The 19,746-nt window shown below is 41.7% G+C and overlaps 1 protein-coding gene across 2 annotated transcripts in view; it reads right to left on the reverse strand.

The window, feature by feature from the left end:
- Window positions 1–19,746, reverse strand: part of PRKCH (protein kinase C eta) — a 216,606-nt gene that overhangs the window by 48,245 nt on the left and 148,615 nt on the right. The window lies entirely within an intron of this gene.

A 19,746-nucleotide genomic window follows, 5' to 3' on the forward strand; every position in this document is an offset into this window, starting at 1 on the left:
GTTTTCTGGGAGAGTGGCAGGGGCAGGGGTTGGCTAAAGAAGAAAGGAAGGTGAGTTTCCCATGGGCGCTCATGCAAGAGTCCAGGGAGTGCAAACTTGGTTCAGGAGGGTCAGAATTGCTGCTAGAAGGAGCCCACACCCCTGGACTGGCCTGGACAGTAACACCATCTACCCCGCCCCCCTCCATCCCATTAGGGCTGGGACACTGCCACAGCCCCAGCGATCTGAGGCTTGGGGCGGTGGCATGATGAAGCTCCTCCGGCTGACTCACACTGAAGGACGACAGCAGTGCGCAGAGATTCCATGATGAAAGACAATATTCCTGACATTTCTCCCAGCACTCAGACTTTCCAGTGGATTTCCTTGAGCACAGTATTTCTGTCATCCAAACTGTAGGCGAATACTCAATGTTTCCTAAGTGAGGTGGGAAAACTCACTGTGGTTGTCAAATTCTAATACTGCCCCCTCTTTTTCTCTGAGAGACCCACACGTCCACGTCCTACTGAAGTATAGGACTGAACCAGGCCTGGCAGGCACTGACGTAGTGCTAAGGGACACCCGGGGACTTCAGAGGAAGTGATTTAGCAGCCAGAACCAAATGTAACCTATGGACACTTCCTGCTGGTGTGGTCCTGGGCTCCACATCTTTCTTAACTGAACTTTAGCGGAACAGACAAGTGAGTCCCATCTTGGTTAGAACCACATGACTGGAGTGTTGCCATCAGCCCCTTGACCCTAAATGTATTTGAGTTTGAGATTCCAGATAAAATAATGCTATGGACTGAATGTTTATGTACTCCTAAAATTCATATGCTAAAACCTAACCCCAGTGTGATATTTGGAGGTAGGGGCTTTTGGGAGGTGATTAGGTCATGAGGGTGGGGCCCTCGTGAATGGGATTAGTGCCCTTATAAAAGAGGCCCCAGAGGCGCCAGCTTTTACCATCTGAGGACACAGAGAGAAGACACCAGGACACAGGCCCTCACCAGACACCAAACCTACTGGCACTCTGACTTTGGACTTTCCAGCCTCTAGGTATACGAGAAATAAATTTCTGTTGTTTACAAGCCACCTAGTCTATGGTATATTCTGTTATAGTAACCCAAATGAACTATGAAATATTTTAGACATTTAACAGTAACAGGAGTGGAGAGGGAAGTGTCTGTCTCTCCTCACTTTCCTCAGCTCTATGAAGTAGAACTACAAATGAAAAACTCACTTATTTCCTTCCAAGTAAGTTTCACAACTGGTAATTACAGTTATTTGTTTATAGGTTTACACTAGAATACATGCTTCCTGTAGTCAGGGAGCGGGCCTATCTTAGGCACCATTATATCCCCAGGTACAAAGTAGGTCTCCATGAATATTTGTTGAATGAATAAATGAATGACTGGATAGATGGATAAAAAAATGAATATGGACCCATAAAGTTATGATTACCAACAAATTTATACCTCATGTAAATATATTAAAGACTTGTAAAGGACATAAAACGTGGGATGTAGAGGAAAGGCAACTTCCTCTATTGTGTCTTTGAAACCAAAGTAGTGACTGATGCTGAACAAAATATCTTTAAATGGTTTAGTAACTAATTTCCAATTCATGGACTCGGGGAGAATAGTCCATGAAAGGAAAATGCTGGGGGAATTCCTCTCCTACACAGGATCCCTCTCAACTTATAAAAACACCCTTTTTCCTGCGATTCTACCACTGCACAGAGAAAAGGAGAATGCAGACACCTCTTTGTAAGGTGATCGTGCAACGTACTGTCCAAAATGGGACTCTAGGAGAGTACCAGGAGCTGTTAGGGGATCACAGGAGCAAACTGGGACTTCTCTGGGCCAGTGATGATACGAGTTCTGACCTACCTCCTCGCCAGATAAGTTCATCTAAGCTTATTCAAGGTTAGAGTGATTTCTAAAATAATTCTTCTGTTGAAAGTGTTCTTTATTGACTCCTTCTCATCTTGAACTCTGATGGGTTTTTATCTTGAGAATTAATTCTTACACAAAGTAAATTATCTCAAGCTGCTCCAGTAAGTTTTCAGTTCTAGAATTAATTCTTAAAATCACAAAATGTAACACAGGTCACTCTTCCTGGATAATATATCGAGTAAGATATTGTGAAAATACTCTACATGGTAAGACCTCGACTCCAGCTCTTTCTCTTTATGAAAACAGAATATAAACATATCTGATAGCTGCAGCAAACGGAACAAAGCATAGCGGCCCCTGAGATGTACTTCAGAGGAAAAGCGCTTTGTAACAGATTCACTACCTTTGGTCGTGCCACAGCACAAAGATTATACTCAGCTTTCCTGGCCATAAAAAAATTCAGTTTTTCCCATTCTTGCTGCCAAAGCTGAAATTGCCAAGAAATGCTGGGAACCTGGCCTGTGATTATACACACTTCATATTTTACATTCTGAAACCCCAAGGAATATGCTACAGAGAACAGAGTCCTGTTTCTCAAATGGCAGCTGAACAGATACAGCACTCAAGCTCTGCTGAGCGTGGCCGAGTATTTGCATAGGCAGAACCAGACAAAGACCTCACAGAACCTTCCAGTCTTTGGGTACCTTCCTGGCATAGGGGACAGACCTCAGCTAACTTCTCTCACTTATTTCTGCTTTGTTATTTTTTAACCTTCTGAATTACTCAACCAGATTCTTACAGGAAAAAAAAAAAAAATCACCAGTACACACATAAATCAGTCACAAGGAAACTCAGTTACAGCCTCTGACAGGTTTGAACCTGTCTGTTCGCAGATGGGAAAACAAAACTTCAGTGTTCTTTAGGCCAAAATTGTATCACCCTGCTTATGCAGCAATGAAATGGACAGCCCCACAGCATTCAGATTTCGGGGTTGCCTTTGTTAAAATCTTCCTCCCCAGCTTTGTCAGTTCATTTCACCACCATAGTGCATTTTTTCCAATTCCATTCAGTGTGTAGGAGTTAAAAAAAAAAAAAAAAAAAAGCCCTGCTTCCCTTCTTCGTCATCCTTCACCCCTTCCCTTCCTTCCTTCCTCCCCTTCCTTCCTTCAAGAATCAACACAAGAGCCACGGACAGGTCCCTCAGGAATGGCTCATGATGGCCTTCCTCTAAAGGGTGAACTCCATGACTCAGTGTCGCCTGCCTTCCTCTACTGCTCAGCCCCATTTCTTTGTCAGAGGAGTGTTAAAATCCTCACTGGGTGAACTTGGGAGGTTGAAAGCTTCTCACTGTTTGGAGTAAACCAAGATTTAATACCCCCTCCTGCTTCCTTTGCAGGATTTGGGGTTGGTGGTGCTGTTCTTAGAGGACAAGAGCTCACTTTGGATTGTTTCCCCCTTGCCAGTAGTTGGTGCGATGCCTATACAGAAAGGAGTTTGAAAAGTCACTGCTGAATGAGTGAGCCATTTCTGCGAGGCAGAGGACACTACACGACCACGTGGAAGTATGTGCTTCTGCTCTTTAGTCTAGTGGTAAATAATGGCTGATAACTGCTCTACATGTAGTGCTGGAAAGAAATCTCTCTTTGTAGCTATGTAACCACAACAAACTTTTAAAAGCCTGTTGCATGCTCTGAAAAAACACACAGAGTTTCTCCAAAGAGATAGCTGAATTCTTTACAGGGCTTGAACCCTTACCCACAGATCCTTCCAAGAAAAGAAAAAGTGGCTGACCTACTACCTTGATTTAAGGGTTTAGATCTTATCTCTCTAAAGACTTAGGAAAAAATCTCTGTTCTTCAAGTATATACCACCAGTTGTTTTTCAACAGGAAACAGACTCAAACACAGAGCTTGTGTATACACAAGACCATTTCTGGAAGGACATACAAGGACATGCTTTGAGGAAAAGGAATTGGGAGGCAGGGGATAGGAGTATGAAGAGGATTTAGCGTTCACTGTCATCATTTTAGAACAGCTAAAGACTGCTCTTTCTTTTATGTGCATACATTAACTTACATTTTAACATTAAATTAAAACGACATTGCTTTTTTGCCAACGAATGATACCGTGCTTCTGCCCAACTTCCTATCACTTATCACTTCCTATCACCAGGCCAGTGTTGGCTCCGTTGCTAGAAATAAAAACAGAAATGAAGAAGTAAGAAATATCACTTTTCTCTGTGCCAGAAATTGAGGGACACCAAATGAAAATGAATAAAAGCTCAAGATGCAAACTCTCTGGTAGCCATGACAAATAATGAGAGGAGAGGTATGAGTCTTTTGGGTTTTAACGACGCACTCCCCTGCACACATCCTCCCGTCTGCCTACTGCCTCTCATGCCTTGCTGGCTGATTTCCCTTCTACCACCCATCCCCCACTCCTTTGGCTTTTTTGTTTTTTTTTTTCTTTCGAATTATTTCAAAATATTAAGGGGGTACAAATGTTTCTGATACATGTCTTGAGTCAGGGCTATAAATAGTGTTTACTGTACTTGTTAGGTGGGTTTTTGCCCCTCCCCTCCTCCCCCTCCCACTGCTTGATTTCTTACAACTTTGACTTCTCTCTGTGCACTTGTATCTGTAAAGAATTTATCCTTGAAAACCACAAAAGTAACACACTCTCATCATAATCAGTAAGATAATATAAAAATACATAATGAAAAAGTAATAACCATTCACCCCATTCATTCCAAACTGTTTTGTTTCTGTTGTTCTACCACTTTCTCTGTGCAAATATCTACGTACAGATGGCTTTTGCTACTGTTTTTGTTTTTTAATGGGATTAAAATGAGCACACACACACACTACTCTTTAATGTCATTTTTCATTTCTTTAGCAGAGACCAACCACCCAGGTCAATAAATGTAGAGCTAACTCATTCTCTCAATAGCTGCATTGTATTCTATGGTATGAGTGCACCACAATTCATTCTACCATTTCCTTATTGGATTTGTCCATCTCTTCAATGGACTCATTGTTGAAGTTTCTTCCCTGGATCACTTTTCTTCTTAATAACTGATAATGTGTATGGAGTATTAACTGATGCCAGATGCTGGGAAAAACAAGCCACGTGAATTAATTCTCAAAATAACTCCATGGAACAGGTAGTACTGTTATCCCCAGGTTGTAGATGAGGAAACCGAGACTCAAAGAAAAGAAGAGTTTATCTAACATCACAGCCTTATTTCACACTGTCCCATGCAATAAACCTACAGTACACGGCCTGGCATTTCCAACCTTGAGATGGATCATTTGACTGGGAGTGCCACAGGTTCCTCTAATTCAGCGTGATCAAAAGTGACTTCCTGGTCTCCCCATCCCCACACCTATGTCCATCCTGTACTCCATCTTTGGCAATTCACCCTTCAGAAAGTCACTGACTGATCTGAGTGGGAAACATCTACCTTTTCAGAGTGGAACGTGCACAGAAACCCCTGGTTCTGGAAAATACGGCTACTTTCTGTGTTTGCATGCGCACACAGAGGCTAAAGCTATACTCACAAAAATATGCAGGGATTAAATTCCTATAAGATCACACAAAAGGAAACTTTGAACACCCTATTCTGAGATCATCACACCAATACTTAACTTCCCGCCATGCTTGCTACCCTATACTCAGCATCAACAATATGCAATTAAAGACTAAATCTTACCCAGGACAGGCAGCATGAGCTAAAAGCACCACAACTCATACTAGTTTAGTTAACCAACTACAAGTGAAGATAGTTCTGACTTTATAAGAGAAGAATGTGACAAATCAACTGGATATTGATCCAGCTACCTAGAGTGAATAATGACATGGTGGATTATGATTGCTCAGAAATTGGCCATCATGAAGAGACAGCCAGAATGAGCAATATCCGGCTAATGGCACTTTCTGCTTTGACAGGCGAACTGGGTTGGGAGACCCAGATTGCCTTCAAAAATCTGCAAGGCTTTCTTGTAAAATATTTGCATTTTTTTTCAGTCTACCCCTTACAGGTAGTTCAGAACTAGCAAACGGAAGCCTACTGAAAAACACTGAGTCAACACAAAGGTGAAATTTCCAATAGTCACAGATACCTAAAAGTGGAAGACATAAGCTCCTTTTTGCTTGGAGGTGTCTGAGTATAGAAGAAATGACTGTTCAGAAGATGTTAGATATTCAGGCTTTGAAAGAGGAGGGGTATACTACTTTAAACTCCCTTCCAACCATGAGATTCTAGAATTTTATCAGTGGAACAAAGTAAATTTTGATGCAAGTGTCAAGAATGGTGTACGACAGTGACTCTGCAGGGGAAAGAGCAGGTCTGGATGGGTACACTGGAGGTTGGAGAAGCAGTACCAAGGGAGGAAAGAGATAGAAAAGGCCAGGCAGTCAAACTGCCACCTTCCTATTGTTGCACCACCCACACATGTCGGGAACCAGACCTCCCCACAACATTATTCTCCAGGGTGTGGGGCAGCGTGCCAGGCAGGTTTCACTAAGTCCTCTTTGCAACTGAACCAAGACATTCATCTTATACAATCATTTTCGCCAAACAGTAACAGGGCACTTGCACCAATTTATATTTCTACTTAGGAAGTTTACATAAAAGGAAAATTCATTTGCAAGACAAAGCAAAAAATTTCACTTTCAGATACACACTGCAGACTAGTTATTAAAAGGTAAACTATACTACTGCATTCCATTCAGCTATTTATCCTGCCAGGTTCAAGTACTTGGATCCAGAAGGACTTGGTCTCAACACACCTGACAAACACAGCTCCAAGACTAACATACACGGCTTAGTAAGTCAAAAGAATGATAACACCTTGGACTAATCCTCTACTGTTCTCTCCTGCCAGTCAATTCCAGCAGGTTCTGATTTCCTTAGGACTGAAATCATTTCCAGGCAGATTTTGCACTATCTATCAAACTAAAATAGCTGCAAAACACCTTGCTTAACATAACAGACATTTTATAAAACTCAATATATGTATGAATATTGAATGACTGTCTATGGACTGTTTGTATACCACCAAAATTCATATGTTGGATCACTAAGCCCTAATGTGATGGTATTTGGAGGTGGAGCCCTTGGGAGATAATCAGAAGTTAGGTGAGGTCGTGAAGATGGGGCCCTCATGATAACATTTGTGGCCTTACAAGAAAAGACATCAGGGAGTTTGTGCCTTTCTCTTTCTCTCTGCCCACCATGTGAGGACACGGCAAGAAGGCAGCCACCTGCAAGCCAGGAAGAGAGCTCTCAGGAGAAACCAAATCAGTCAGCACCCAGGTCTTGGACTTTCCAGCCTCCGGAACTGTAAGACATGAATTTCTGTTTAAGGCACCTCGTCTGTGGTGTTTGTTATGGAAGCCTGAGCAAACTCTGGGATTTCCGTGGAACTGGGATTCACAGACAAGGAGTGGTCACAGCCTGAAGGTCAAGGCTTTACAGAACTTAACTGGTACAGCAGCAAGTTACCTATTTTTGACACTAGCATGTCAGGAAACACAATATCACATGTGATATCCCTTTCTAAAGCAGTACTTTTAATTATTAAAAAAGATAACATTTGTTCAATACAGAACGTTTGAAAAGCATTACAAAGAAAATAAAAATCACCTATACTATCTCAGACCCTCAGATACCCACTGTTGTGCTGCTATTTATCCTCCTGGAATTATTTTCCCTGAGAGGACGGGGTCTTCCTTTTGGGTGGTTTCTTCTGACCACAACCACCATTAAACTCATACATGGTCAACTGAAAGAACCCCAACCTCTTGGTTTTTTGGAGGTGTGACATTCAGCTGGCCATTCGGGGTGACGGACTTTCTAAGAACCGTGGCTCACTTTGTCCATAACCTCGCAAAGAAGCCTTGGCACTGGTGAACACTGCTGCGACTTATTCAAAGCCTCGACTGGCCACATTTTGGTACTTCCCCAAGACTGAGCTGGTTCCTCCAACCCCAGCTGAGATCCCTAGAGCTTTTCAGAGCCTGAAAAAAATAGTTGATAGTGCACAAACTGGTGGCTTCAAACAGCTCACAATTAAGGAAGCTGTGCTGAATGGTTTGGTGGCCACTGAGGTGTGGATGTGGTTTTATAAGGGAGAGATCATAGGCAAGCATGGTATCATTGGCTATAATGTTTGAAGACCAATCTTTAACAACTGATTACATTATTATTTGAGTGTTCTGGACCATGTGTGATCAGACTGCTATCTGAATAAAATAAGATGTGTCAAAAAAACCTATCCTCTTACACTGACAAGGATACATTAGCTCTATATTGCTACTGTCTTCTTTACTTAGAAGCAATTCCACTTTGAGGACCCTCTAGAGTTTCAACGCGGATATCCATAGCCTATAATACCAATAGAGAATCACGGGTTGCCTATGGGGTGGTTGAGGATTAGCTGAAAGGGGCACCAGGAAATTTTCTGGGATGATGGAAATGTTCTATATATTATTTGGAGTGTTGATTACATGGTGTGTACACATGTCAAAATTTATCAAATTGTGTACTTAAGATCTATGGGGGGAAAGTGAACTGGAAAGATAACACCAATACCATTGTTTTGTTTTGGTTTTTTTTTTTGGAGACAGAGTCTCGCTCTTTTGCCCAGGCTAGAGTGCCGTGGCATCAGCCCAGCTCACAGCAACCTCAAACTCCCAGGCTCAAGCAATCTTACTGCCTCAGCCTCCCGAGTAGCTGGGACTATAGGCATGCGCCACCATGCCTGGCTAATTTGTTCTATATATTTTTAGTTGTCCAGCTAATTTCTTTCTATTTCTATATATATTTTTAGTTGTCCAGCTAATTTCTTTCTATTTATAGTAGAGACGGGGTCTCGCTCTTGCTCAGGCTGGTCTCGAACTCCTGACCTCGAGCGATCCTCCCGCCTCGGCCTCCCAGAGTGCTAGGATTACAGCTGTGAGCCACTGGGCCCAGCCAAATACCATTGTTAGAACATGTGTTTTGATGCTTTTTCTGAGAGTGGTAGCAGATAGAATGTTCAAACGTGAACATTACTGAGCATGTAGTACATACCAAGCCCTGGGCTAAAGGCTTTACGTCCCCCCCCCATTTAATTCTAACAAATACCCTCAGGTATGCATTACTAGTATCTCCATTTTATCAATGAAGAAACTGAGGCTTGGAGAGGATAAGTAATTTGCTCAGGATCCCACAAATGGAAGAGGCAGAACCAAGGCTGGAAACAGGTTCATTCAACTCTGGAGCCCTGGCTCTTAGCCACAATGCCTGCCTTAAAGTTGTACAATGAGTGTGCCTTTTGACGCAACAGTAATACCTCCAGGAATCTTTCTAGGGAAAGAATCAAAGACTGATCCAAATAGATATGTATAAGGATATAAACACATAAATAATAATAGTAAATCAACTTAAATGTACTACAACTTAAGTAGGTTCATATGACCGACCACTCTGCATCACTTAACAGGTTCAAAAGACAATGTAAATACTTTCATGAAAATGGTCATGGATTATTATGTGAAAAAAATTAGGTCAAAAATATATATATATTATGACCTCAAGTTTTTTTTCTTTTTAAAGTAAATATTGTATATTAAAAGACTTAAAGGAAATACATCTAAAGAAAAATGGCTATCTTTCAGTGGTAGGATTATAGCTTATTTCATTTTTACTTTTAATACTTTAAATTTCAAAAATCACTATGTGTTACATTTGTAACTACAGAACCAAGAATAAATTTTATTTTAAAATTTAAAAAACACAGTGAAAAATCATTGCCCTCATAATGAATATATACTGAAATGAAGATTATATATACACATTTTTATGAGCAGAATATTTTTGCATAGCTTACTTTGAAGATACAGCCCTTTAATAACTTTAGGGTGTTACTGTTACTCAATGACCTACACATAATTGTGGAAAAGGAAAATTGCCAGGATTTCTACCACGATCATATGTGTCAAATATACACAGTAGGTTTAAGAAACTTACAAAAGCAAAGTCCAATTTATAAAAATTATCTTGAAGACATTACCTTTACATTTAGCAAAAGGGCATAAAAATTGAATTGGATTACAACTGAAGTCCTGCGAATATAGCAGACAGATCTAATGTATCTCTGAGAGTGATTAGCATTGCCTTAAGCAGAAAAAGTATACAACTTAAGCTTGCTGCAGATGCTATAGACCTAAGTCATCAAACGTAGAAATGGGGTAGAAGAATCATGGCAGAGACCATCCCTTCTTCTCAAAACCCAACTAGTATATGGCTCCTTTTAAATGAACATTTGAAGAAACACTAAGTCTTTTCCTATGCAATACCTTCATTTGAGAATTACAATTACAAATCTTTATAATGGGTGAAAGAATTATTTATATCATCAAAATAAAAATCTAAAACTTTAAAATTATTGAAGAATTTGAGTTATAATTTAAAAAACACTACTATGGATACACAAACATTTCTTTCACTAGATCAGAGAAAATTCTCAGCAGGCTTTCATTTATTAAAAACAAAAACAAAAAAACATACTACCTTGAATTCTAAGAAAAGCATAGGTTTAGACCCGTATAAGCTGATAACTGAGCTGCTCTTCCCAAGCTGAGCACCATCTCACGATGTGGTCATGAGGAGCAGATGGGTTAATACAAAGGAGCTTAGAATAGAGCCTGGCTTATAGAAGATGCTCAGTAAATGGTGGTGATCATAATATAGTCTCAGAGGTGATCTGTCATCTTAAAATAGAAAGCAGCACAGAGTTTGAAGCCCAGGTCAATTCCATGAACACTTAAGAACACCTATGATTCCTGTCCCTGTCCTAGGTGCTGGGATTAGACAGCCACAGTCCCTGCCCTCAGAAGGCAGCCCATATGCTGAGGGGCACAGCCCACTAAAAGCACTAAGGGAAGGGTATTATAGGTTGCCCTAGGAGCAGAGGAAGGGCACCTTACCTAGATGGAGTTTGGAGGGCAGGAGAGTCAGGAAACGTTTCTCAGAGGAGGTGACACCTGAGCTGAGACTACAAGGATTAGTAGCAGGAAACTTGGCAAACAGAGGGGGAAAGCATTCTAGGCAAAGGGAAATGTGTGTGTAAAGGCTGTAGGGTAAGGGAACTCAGCACCTGCATGTATTCGAAGGATATCACTGAGGTGGACTGCAGAGTTCCACCATATAAATGCTCAATACACGTGGCTAGTATTCTGTATCACAGAATCCAAGCAAGAGGGCTTGGGTCATCTCCCCGCAGGCTCACCCAGTCCACCCTGCTCCAGCCCACTGGTCGCTTTGCTGCTCCTGGACCACGCTGTGCACGTTCCCTCCCAAAGGGTTGGCCTGGAATGCTCTTTGCCCAGACATTCACATGGAGCTGCCTCTTCCCATTCTTAGGTCTCTGCTCATCTGCTCAAATGGCCCTTATCAGAGAAGCCTTTCTTAATTCTCTATGTAAAAAAGTAAACCTTTGTTCCTAAGTTTTATCTTAGTTTTACTAAGCTTTTTATTCATAAAACTTATCACCCCAACATTCAATATGTTTACTTTTTCTGTTTGTCTGACTACTTGTACCGGAATTTAAGCAACCTAAAGGTAGGAGTTTTTGTCTGTTTTATTTCCTGTATTTTCCCAGAGCTTAGCACAGTGCTATGGTACACAGTAGGTGATCAACAAATATTTTTTAAAGGAAAGAACAAATACCCCAAGCTTGAAGCAGGGCCTATCTTGATTCTCCTTTTACTCCATAAGAGCCTGACATTAAAGCTTTGCATTTGATAGACATTTCATAACCATTTGTTGAACAGCACAATTCAATCACATTTTACACATGGCAGTCTTCATCTAATGCATAAAGATCAAATAACTATATTTTTATTGCTTAGGAAATAAACCCAACATTGTCTGTAATTATAATGAAGCAATAAGTTGTTTGGTCAGTTTGGTGGAAAGAAGAGAAAAACTGGTGGTCTGATTTCATTAACCAGTGAAATCCATTAACACATTTATCAATTAGTTCCAAATAACCACAGCCTTCATTGATGAAAAGGCCAAACGCTGATGAGCGAAGGCCAAGATCAGCATTCTGATTTAATATATCAAGTACAGAAAAACAATCAGTGTTCCAGAGCTTAAGTTTCTTTCTGCTATTAAGTTAAATCCTGTAAGAAACTGCATTACTGAGATTTCACCCCCAGGATATTCCCTCCACTAATGGTCTGAAAATGTTCTTGAATCTCCTCTCAAATTAAGCACCAAAAATTTGCTTCAATACTAGAAGAGGTAAACTCAAAAAGAGTTCAGCTGCTCCTCTCAAACATTAGAGACTCGAAATTTAAGCAGAATGCAAGCATATATGTCCCATATGCTCCAGGGCTTCCTAAGAAAATCATCTCCAGGGTTTATGATAAGTACATAGTAAGTATATTAATCACATAAAATTTCAAAATATTGTTGAAATACAGAGAAAATGATTTGGTTTGAAAGAGTTTAAGTTTACAAAAACTTAAGCTCTTTCAAATTTCAAATTTACTTTACCATAAAGATACTGGTCTTCAAAGGGTTGATTTTTACAAGCTAAAACTCCAATTTCTGTGACAAAGAAAATTCCCTATTCTTGAGGCAGTGGTCTTGAGGATAATTTCAGCCCAAGCCTATGCTACAAAGAAAACCCTAAACAGTTGGTACCATGTATGCAAAGAATAATCTCTTATATGGACATTAACACAGCACATTTCAAAGAGCTTTCACATTTCCACTTCCATGTGATTTGGGCTTGACCAACACCCTACAGCAAGGCTGTGTCAATGGCATCCCCCATTGCACAGAGGGACAAACAGGACCAGAGTATTCAGCAATCTACCCACATCCCCAGAACCAGAGCTGGGTCTAGCTTCTGAAAACCATGCCCAGCATACTTTCAATAGAAAGAATATATGCTGCCTCACAAACTTATTTCAAAATAAGTTATCTTTTCCTACTCTTTTATTATATTTTTAATGGACTTATACCTTGGGGATACTTACTCTAAATGATGTGGTATATTGATTTTTTTAAACCCTGGAGCCAAATTTAGGCAGATTTCTTCTAATGGGGCTTGGTTCCTCAGGGTTCTGTCCTTGACTCACTGTTCCATTTTAAGACATTCTTATTGGGTGATCTCATCCATTCTCGTGATCTGAACTAACAGCCGTGTCCTGACGATGTCCAAATATTTACTTCTAGCTCATCTTCTTCACTGGGCTTCAGACTCACATGCACCTGCCTATCGAGCATTTCCACTGGAACGTGTCTCAGGTACCTGACATAGAACGTATCTAAAACTTCTCATCTTCCTCTTCTGCCTAGACCACTTCCTGGGCTCATTCTCTCTACCGTTAATGGTACCACCATCCATTCAACCTTCTAGCTAAACACCTGGGAATGACTCCTGATTTCTTTTTCAACCTTGGACCCACTCAATCACTAAGTCCTGTCTGTTCTACTTGTTAATATCTCCTAAACCTACACCTTTCTCTTCAGCCCAACCATCACTGTCTCAGTCCAGGTCCTGATCATCTTCTTACCTGCAACACGGCAACTGCCTCCGATTGAACCTCCCTTCCCTGGCTGCTGCCCACCATGTGCATGTCCCCAGTAAATGTGAACTACAAATCCACTCATGTCATGAGACCTGCTGAAGATTCTTCCAAGATTCTCCTTTATCTACTACCTAAAACCCAAACTCCCTGGCATGGAATTTGTGTCTGATACTGTGAGTTTCCTATCAAATAACTATTCTTCCCCTTATTAATAATGAGAGCCTGATTTCTAGCTGGAACATGGCCACTTGTAAAACTGTATTTCCTAGTCTTCACTGCAGCTAGGTGCAGTCATGTGACCAAATTCTGGCCAATTCCATGGCCAGATTGTGTAGAATTTCAGGAAGCCCATCAAAAGGAAGAGTGTCCTCTTTTCCTTCTTATTGCCTGGAACAGGAATACTGGGATGATTCCTGGAGCTTCAGCAAACATTTTAGACTTGGAGGTGACCTTGAAGATGGCAGAACAGAAAACACAGAAATTTGGGTCCCAGATGACTCCATGGAGCTTCCACAGCAGAGCTGGACCACCTACCTCCAGGCTTTTTACACAAGACAGAAAAATGTTTCTATCTGATTAGAGCCACTGCCATTTTAACATTTCCTGTGATAGGCAATGGTGCCAAAGCCTAAGTGACACAGAATTCAAACATTGCAAGAACAGTAAGCCCTTCATAGCTTCCTGCCATCCCTTTAGCCTCTTCTTCCACCATACCTCAAATTTTAGGCTCTCCAGTCCTACCAAAATGCTTGCAGTTTTCCAGTCTGCCCACACATTCGCCACAACTTTTCATACTTCTCTGCTTTGCTCAAACTTGCCCCCCTATCTAAACACCCTCTTGATCTTTGTTCAGCTTTTAACTTTTCACACTCAGCTCAGGCATCACCTCCTTCAGGAAGCTGCCTGAACACCCATTTTAGTTAGGCTAAGTGGCCATCCTGGTGTTCCAAAAATACCCTGGGCATACTCCAATTCTGGAATCCATCTGCCATTGCTTGTTTACAGACCATCTCTCTTCCTGCCACAGAAAAAGCCTTGAAGGGCAGACAGCGCATCTACTCCTCTTGTATCTACACCTCCTAACACGATGCCCGGTACAAAGTGGCAGCTCAGTCATTATGTTCTGATCTCAACCGGATTTTCCCCACTGAAATGGAGCAAATGTTGTTGAATGCCTCCAAATGTCTTGATTAGCTCTTCATGTCAGCAGTACCTTGAAGATTGAAACAAAATTTTCTAATTGTATTTTTATTTTTCTGGAGATGGAAAACAAATTTCAGATGAGCCACCCTAAGAGAACATCCACTATGAGAAGCAATTTACTGTCTGGATGTTTCAGACATGAATTCTCTCATCTGTAAAAGAGAACTTGGCACTAGATGATCTTTGAGTTCTCATCTGGCTCTAATATTTTATAACTCCATTGTTGAGTATAAACACAAAGACCCAGACACAAGGAACACACTGTCAATGGATGGCTCCTCTAGGGATTGGCAATGTGACCAGCCTTACCTAACTTTTAAATAAATTATTTACAAGGAGTGTCTAATACAATCTTGAAGTCATCAGCTGACGGAAGCCTCTAGGATAATGAAATGCCAACTGTGGGAATAAACGCCTCCTAACTCCAGCCACAATGGCCTTCTTTAAAAGCCCTTGAAATTGTCATGCTTCTTCCTGCTACTGGGCAGCTGCACTTGCTGTTCCTTCTGTCTTGAATGCTCCCTACTTCCCTCTTCACTGTGGGCTCAGCTCAAAGGTCACTTTCTCAGGAAAATATTCCATCTTCCCCTAACCAGACCAAACCACTCTATTCGAGGTTCTCATTCATTGCATTGCATTTCGTTTCTTCATAGCACTGATCACAGTTGCAATTTTATATTAGTATGATCATTTGATTGATGTCTTTCTGCCTCACTAGACCATACCCTGCACCAGGGAGTATTTTTGCTCATTGTTGTATCCATATCCTTGGCGGACAGCTGACGTGCAATAAATACTTGTTAAATGATCTCTGAAGGCTGTGCAAGAGTGCAGAAAGGTGGCCGATGAGTTTCACTGTGGGAAAGGGGAAGCCTACATTTGGGGGAAATGTCAACTCCTATAATAAGCTGGCAAGCTCTGAGCTCTCCTTCACAACCCTGTAAAATGATCTTAGGAGTCAGGGATGGCAGACCCTTTCTAGTGACAGTGGAAGAGTAGTCACTGAATGAGGCCACCATTTGGCAGAACAAGGCATGACCATCTATGAGAGGTGACTACAAAGTTCAGAGTTCAATATTAGTTCTCGGTGAGGGCTCGCAGCCAAAATCTGCTGTGAAAGCTAGTAATGCATTGAGAATTTCCATGGTTGGCATATCATGAACAAACAAGGACTATAAAAATAACAAATGACAATCTATAGCTGTCTTTGCAGAAAGCAGATCAAGAAAGTGTCGACCTACTTCTTAGAGCAGAAGGAATGATGCCATCATGTGACAAAGGGAAAACAGAGCTGTTAAATTTGACTTTCATCTTTATCTAAAAAGAAGGTTTTTCTCACTAGAATGAGCAGAATAAATATAAATATGGAATTGAATTCCAGTAAGGGTGAGGTAAGAGTCCAAAATTCCAGGCTCAAATGAAAGATATCTGGGGACTCTGAAAGTCTGCTGATAAGAAATACTGAGGAGTAACAGAGGTCCCAGGAGAAGGGAATCAGAGAGATGTTGCCACAGTTTTCCGGAAGCGGAGAACCGCAGAGAGCAGTGACTCAGGCACGTAATACCCATCACTGACCCAAAACACAAACTGATTTGGAAACACATCACTTGTGAATTCTCAGCTGAGCGTAGCTTTGCTTGGAAGCGATGCTCACGGAGGAGACCGCTCACCAAGCAAAGGTTCGCCCAGCTAAGCTCAGGTGCACAGGCATCTGGAGTCAGCGAGGCACCTGCGACCACCCACGATATCCTGGAGAAACAAGAGTTAGATGATGGTAGACACTGTTCTATTCACACAGATCTAACAACTGTGTTCAGAGACCAGCTTAACAGAGCTTATCCCAGAGGGAGATTGCTAGTCTCCCCAAATTCTGATTTACAAAAAAAAAAAGCAAACTTAAGTAGAGATTTTTCTCTCAATTTGAGGAGAAATCAAAGGTGATCCTCTTTAAAAGTTAATGTGCTTTTCTTGTAAATCTGTCGTTGGATTTAAAAAAGAAAGAAGAAAGAAAGAAATGTGCTACATAAGCATTGGGGTAGAAGACTGTACGTCAGACCTGGCAAGCAGCCTCTGTGGGGCAAGAGCTTCCTTCCTCCATGGGCCAGGTCCACATCTGGAAAACGGGATCACGAAATACCACAGGAAGTGCTTGGAGCTTTAAGAGAAAACTCCGATTGCCACATACCCAGCATGCCAAGAAATGCACAAGGTATAAAGTGCTCAGCCTCATGCATTAGAAACTGGGTGTTGAAAGAAAAGTGCTGTGTGTTCAAGTATAACATGGTAAAGAGGAACTGAAATTTAAGCTGTGCCCTTCTATAAACTCTTCCTCACCCAACGTATTTCAGATATAATATTCCATGCTCTTGTCAAAAACAGCAAATCAAATGTGTGCAGACTGGCTTTAGGAGTTTGGGGTTGGAATGTCAATGATGGCTGAATTCCCCTTTAATATGGTTCATGAAACACGATGGAAAATGGTGCCTGTCATGCTGGTCAATGGGATGTTTGCCCCTTTGTTTCCCTAAGTTTTCTGTAGGGCTTGACTCTGGAAAAAAGTCAATGCCATGTGTAAATTATTCATGAGCACTGTCTGGGCTCCCAGTCGGCCAACAAGCCCAAGACAAAGGGATGAATAGTCTTTTTCCCCCTTGGCAAAGCTGACTCGATGACTGCCTACTTCCCAGCCTACTCTTCCTGGCTTCTGGGCCATGGCAGGTTCCAGACGTTCCAACCAAAGGCAAAGGGGCAGGCCCTTCTTGTTAACTCTCCTGGGAACTGGGTTCTGCTCCTCCATGAAATACAAGTGAGTGTGTCTGAGAATCAGGGTCACGACACAAGCTGAAAAGCTCATACATGAAACTGGCCTGTGTCCTCTCACACAGGCAGTCAGCTGACAGAAGGAATTCCTATCGGAGGGGGTGGCTAAGGCACTACCTTCTAAAGTCCTCTTTGACAGCGACTGGCAGATGGTACCACCTCTGTAACTTACTGGAAAAAGAACCCTCCCCCACCAAAAAAAAAAAAAAATCAAAATAAATAACAACTCTATAGATAGGTCAGAGGCATCTTCTGGGGGGATCATTTTAGCTCTGATAAGGCTGTCCCAGGACACGTATGATAAACGAGGCTGTCTGATGCTCCCATGTTTCCCACTAGGCTCCTGTATCAAAGCCACACCCTCTGTGCCCTTTACTACGTGTGAATTCCAAGGACTTGGCTTTCAAAGGCTTATCCTTAAGACTCTGCTCCCAGCCAGCACACGGGATGGAATTAAATTATCCTGTGAAATAAATCCACAGGATAAAAATAGCATTTGAATCTATCCTAATTAAATGTGCTCCCTTCAAAGTCAACCATATCAGTTAGACCCTGAATATGGGACTCAAGTCCAAGAATAAATTAAAATCAATGCTCAGAATTGAATCACAGATACCACGCATTAAAATAAAACTTCTCAATATGTGGGCTGACATTGCTTCACCAGAGACTACGTTAGGTTACAGTGTCCATCCACCATGTTTTAAGACAAATGAAACACACAAAACAAGAGGCAGTAACATCTGACACAAGAAAACAAACTTGCTGCCTTGCATCAATACTGAAAGCTGCAGCTAGGTGCGGTGGCCCACGCCTGTAATCCCAGCACTTTGGGAGGCTGAGGCAGGAGGATTGCTTGAGGCCAGGAGTTTGAGAACAGCCTGGGCAACAGGGTGAGACCTCACCTCAACAAAAAATTTAAAAAAAAATTATACAGGTGTGGTGGCACAGGCCCATAGTCCCAGCTATTTGGGAGGCTGAGATGGCAGGATTGCTTGAGCCCAGGAATTTGAGGCTACAGTGAGATATGATGGTGCCACCGCACTCCAGCCTGGACGACAGAGTGAGCCCTTGTCACAAACAAACAAACAAAACCTTAAAGCCTCTAAACAGTCTAGAAAACTTGAGTTTAGACCATACTGCTTTCCCCCCTGCTGCCTGATTTTCATGAATTAAAGTTGTCCTATCACTGAAAGGGGAACAAGAAGCCAAGTGTCTCCACAGGAGAAACCTGAAGACGTACAGTACCAAACCACCACGGGGAAGGACTGTTAACTCCCCTCACCATCAGAGATGGGACCAGCAACCTCCATACATCATACACTGGGCAGAAAGCAGAGAGAGGAAAAGTTCTGTGATAGAGCCACCAGGGGAACATCACAGCCTGGGCAAGAAAGCCCCAAACACAGGCTGTCTAAAGCAACCTGTGGCAGCCCCGGGGCTTAAGAATGAGTGGAAATTCTAGATCACCTTCAAGCAGGTGACTCCTACTGCTGTTCTCCAGGCCTGGCAACCAGCTCTGCACCCCTTCTCTGCTGCACAGGGTCTTGGGTCTATGATAAAAGGGCTACATCTAGTTGAGGCTTTGGGACTCTGCACTGAGAATTAGAAGACACTTCCACAGGCTTGTTCTACCTTATTTGCTTTCCCACTTCTTTCTGGCATCGTCTGCTGGTCCTGCTGCATTCTTTACGGTCTCACTACTTGCTCTCTTCTTATTTTGACTCCCAGGGTATTTAAGAATATTCATTATTTTTAAAGCTCTCTTATGCTTTAATAATGATGTCAATACTGTCAGGAGTTCGCAAAAAGAATAAGCATGAACAAGGCTAATAAACAGCAAATTTCAATCATTAAATTCTTTCCTTTGGCATTCATGCTCCTCATATAAAAGAGTTTTTCTCAAAGAAAAGCAACAATTGCATCTCAAGAGGAAAAAGAGTCTATAAGGCAACTAGGTTGTGATGTGATTTAAAGAGTAGGAGGACACTGACAATAGGGGAAAAAAGGAAAATTTAAGAGCAGAAATTGTCTAACATGCACTCATACATCTCTCACCCTCGCAACATTCTCTCTGACTACAGTTTCATTTGCTATCCACTGAGTTCTGAGATCTAACACCATCAACCAGATTTTGAGCCGGTTCAAAGTACAGTATATCATGATCAAAAGATTGTGTGTCATGAAATGGAATCAAATAATAAATATTTGGGAGGGGCCTACAGATGACAAGTATCAGGCAGGACACTGTTCATCGG

This window comes from Lemur catta, chromosome 1 (genome assembly GCF_020740605.2).
Source record: "Lemur catta isolate mLemCat1 chromosome 1, mLemCat1.pri, whole genome shotgun sequence".
Taxonomy (NCBI): domain Eukaryota; kingdom Metazoa; phylum Chordata; class Mammalia; order Primates; family Lemuridae; genus Lemur; species Lemur catta.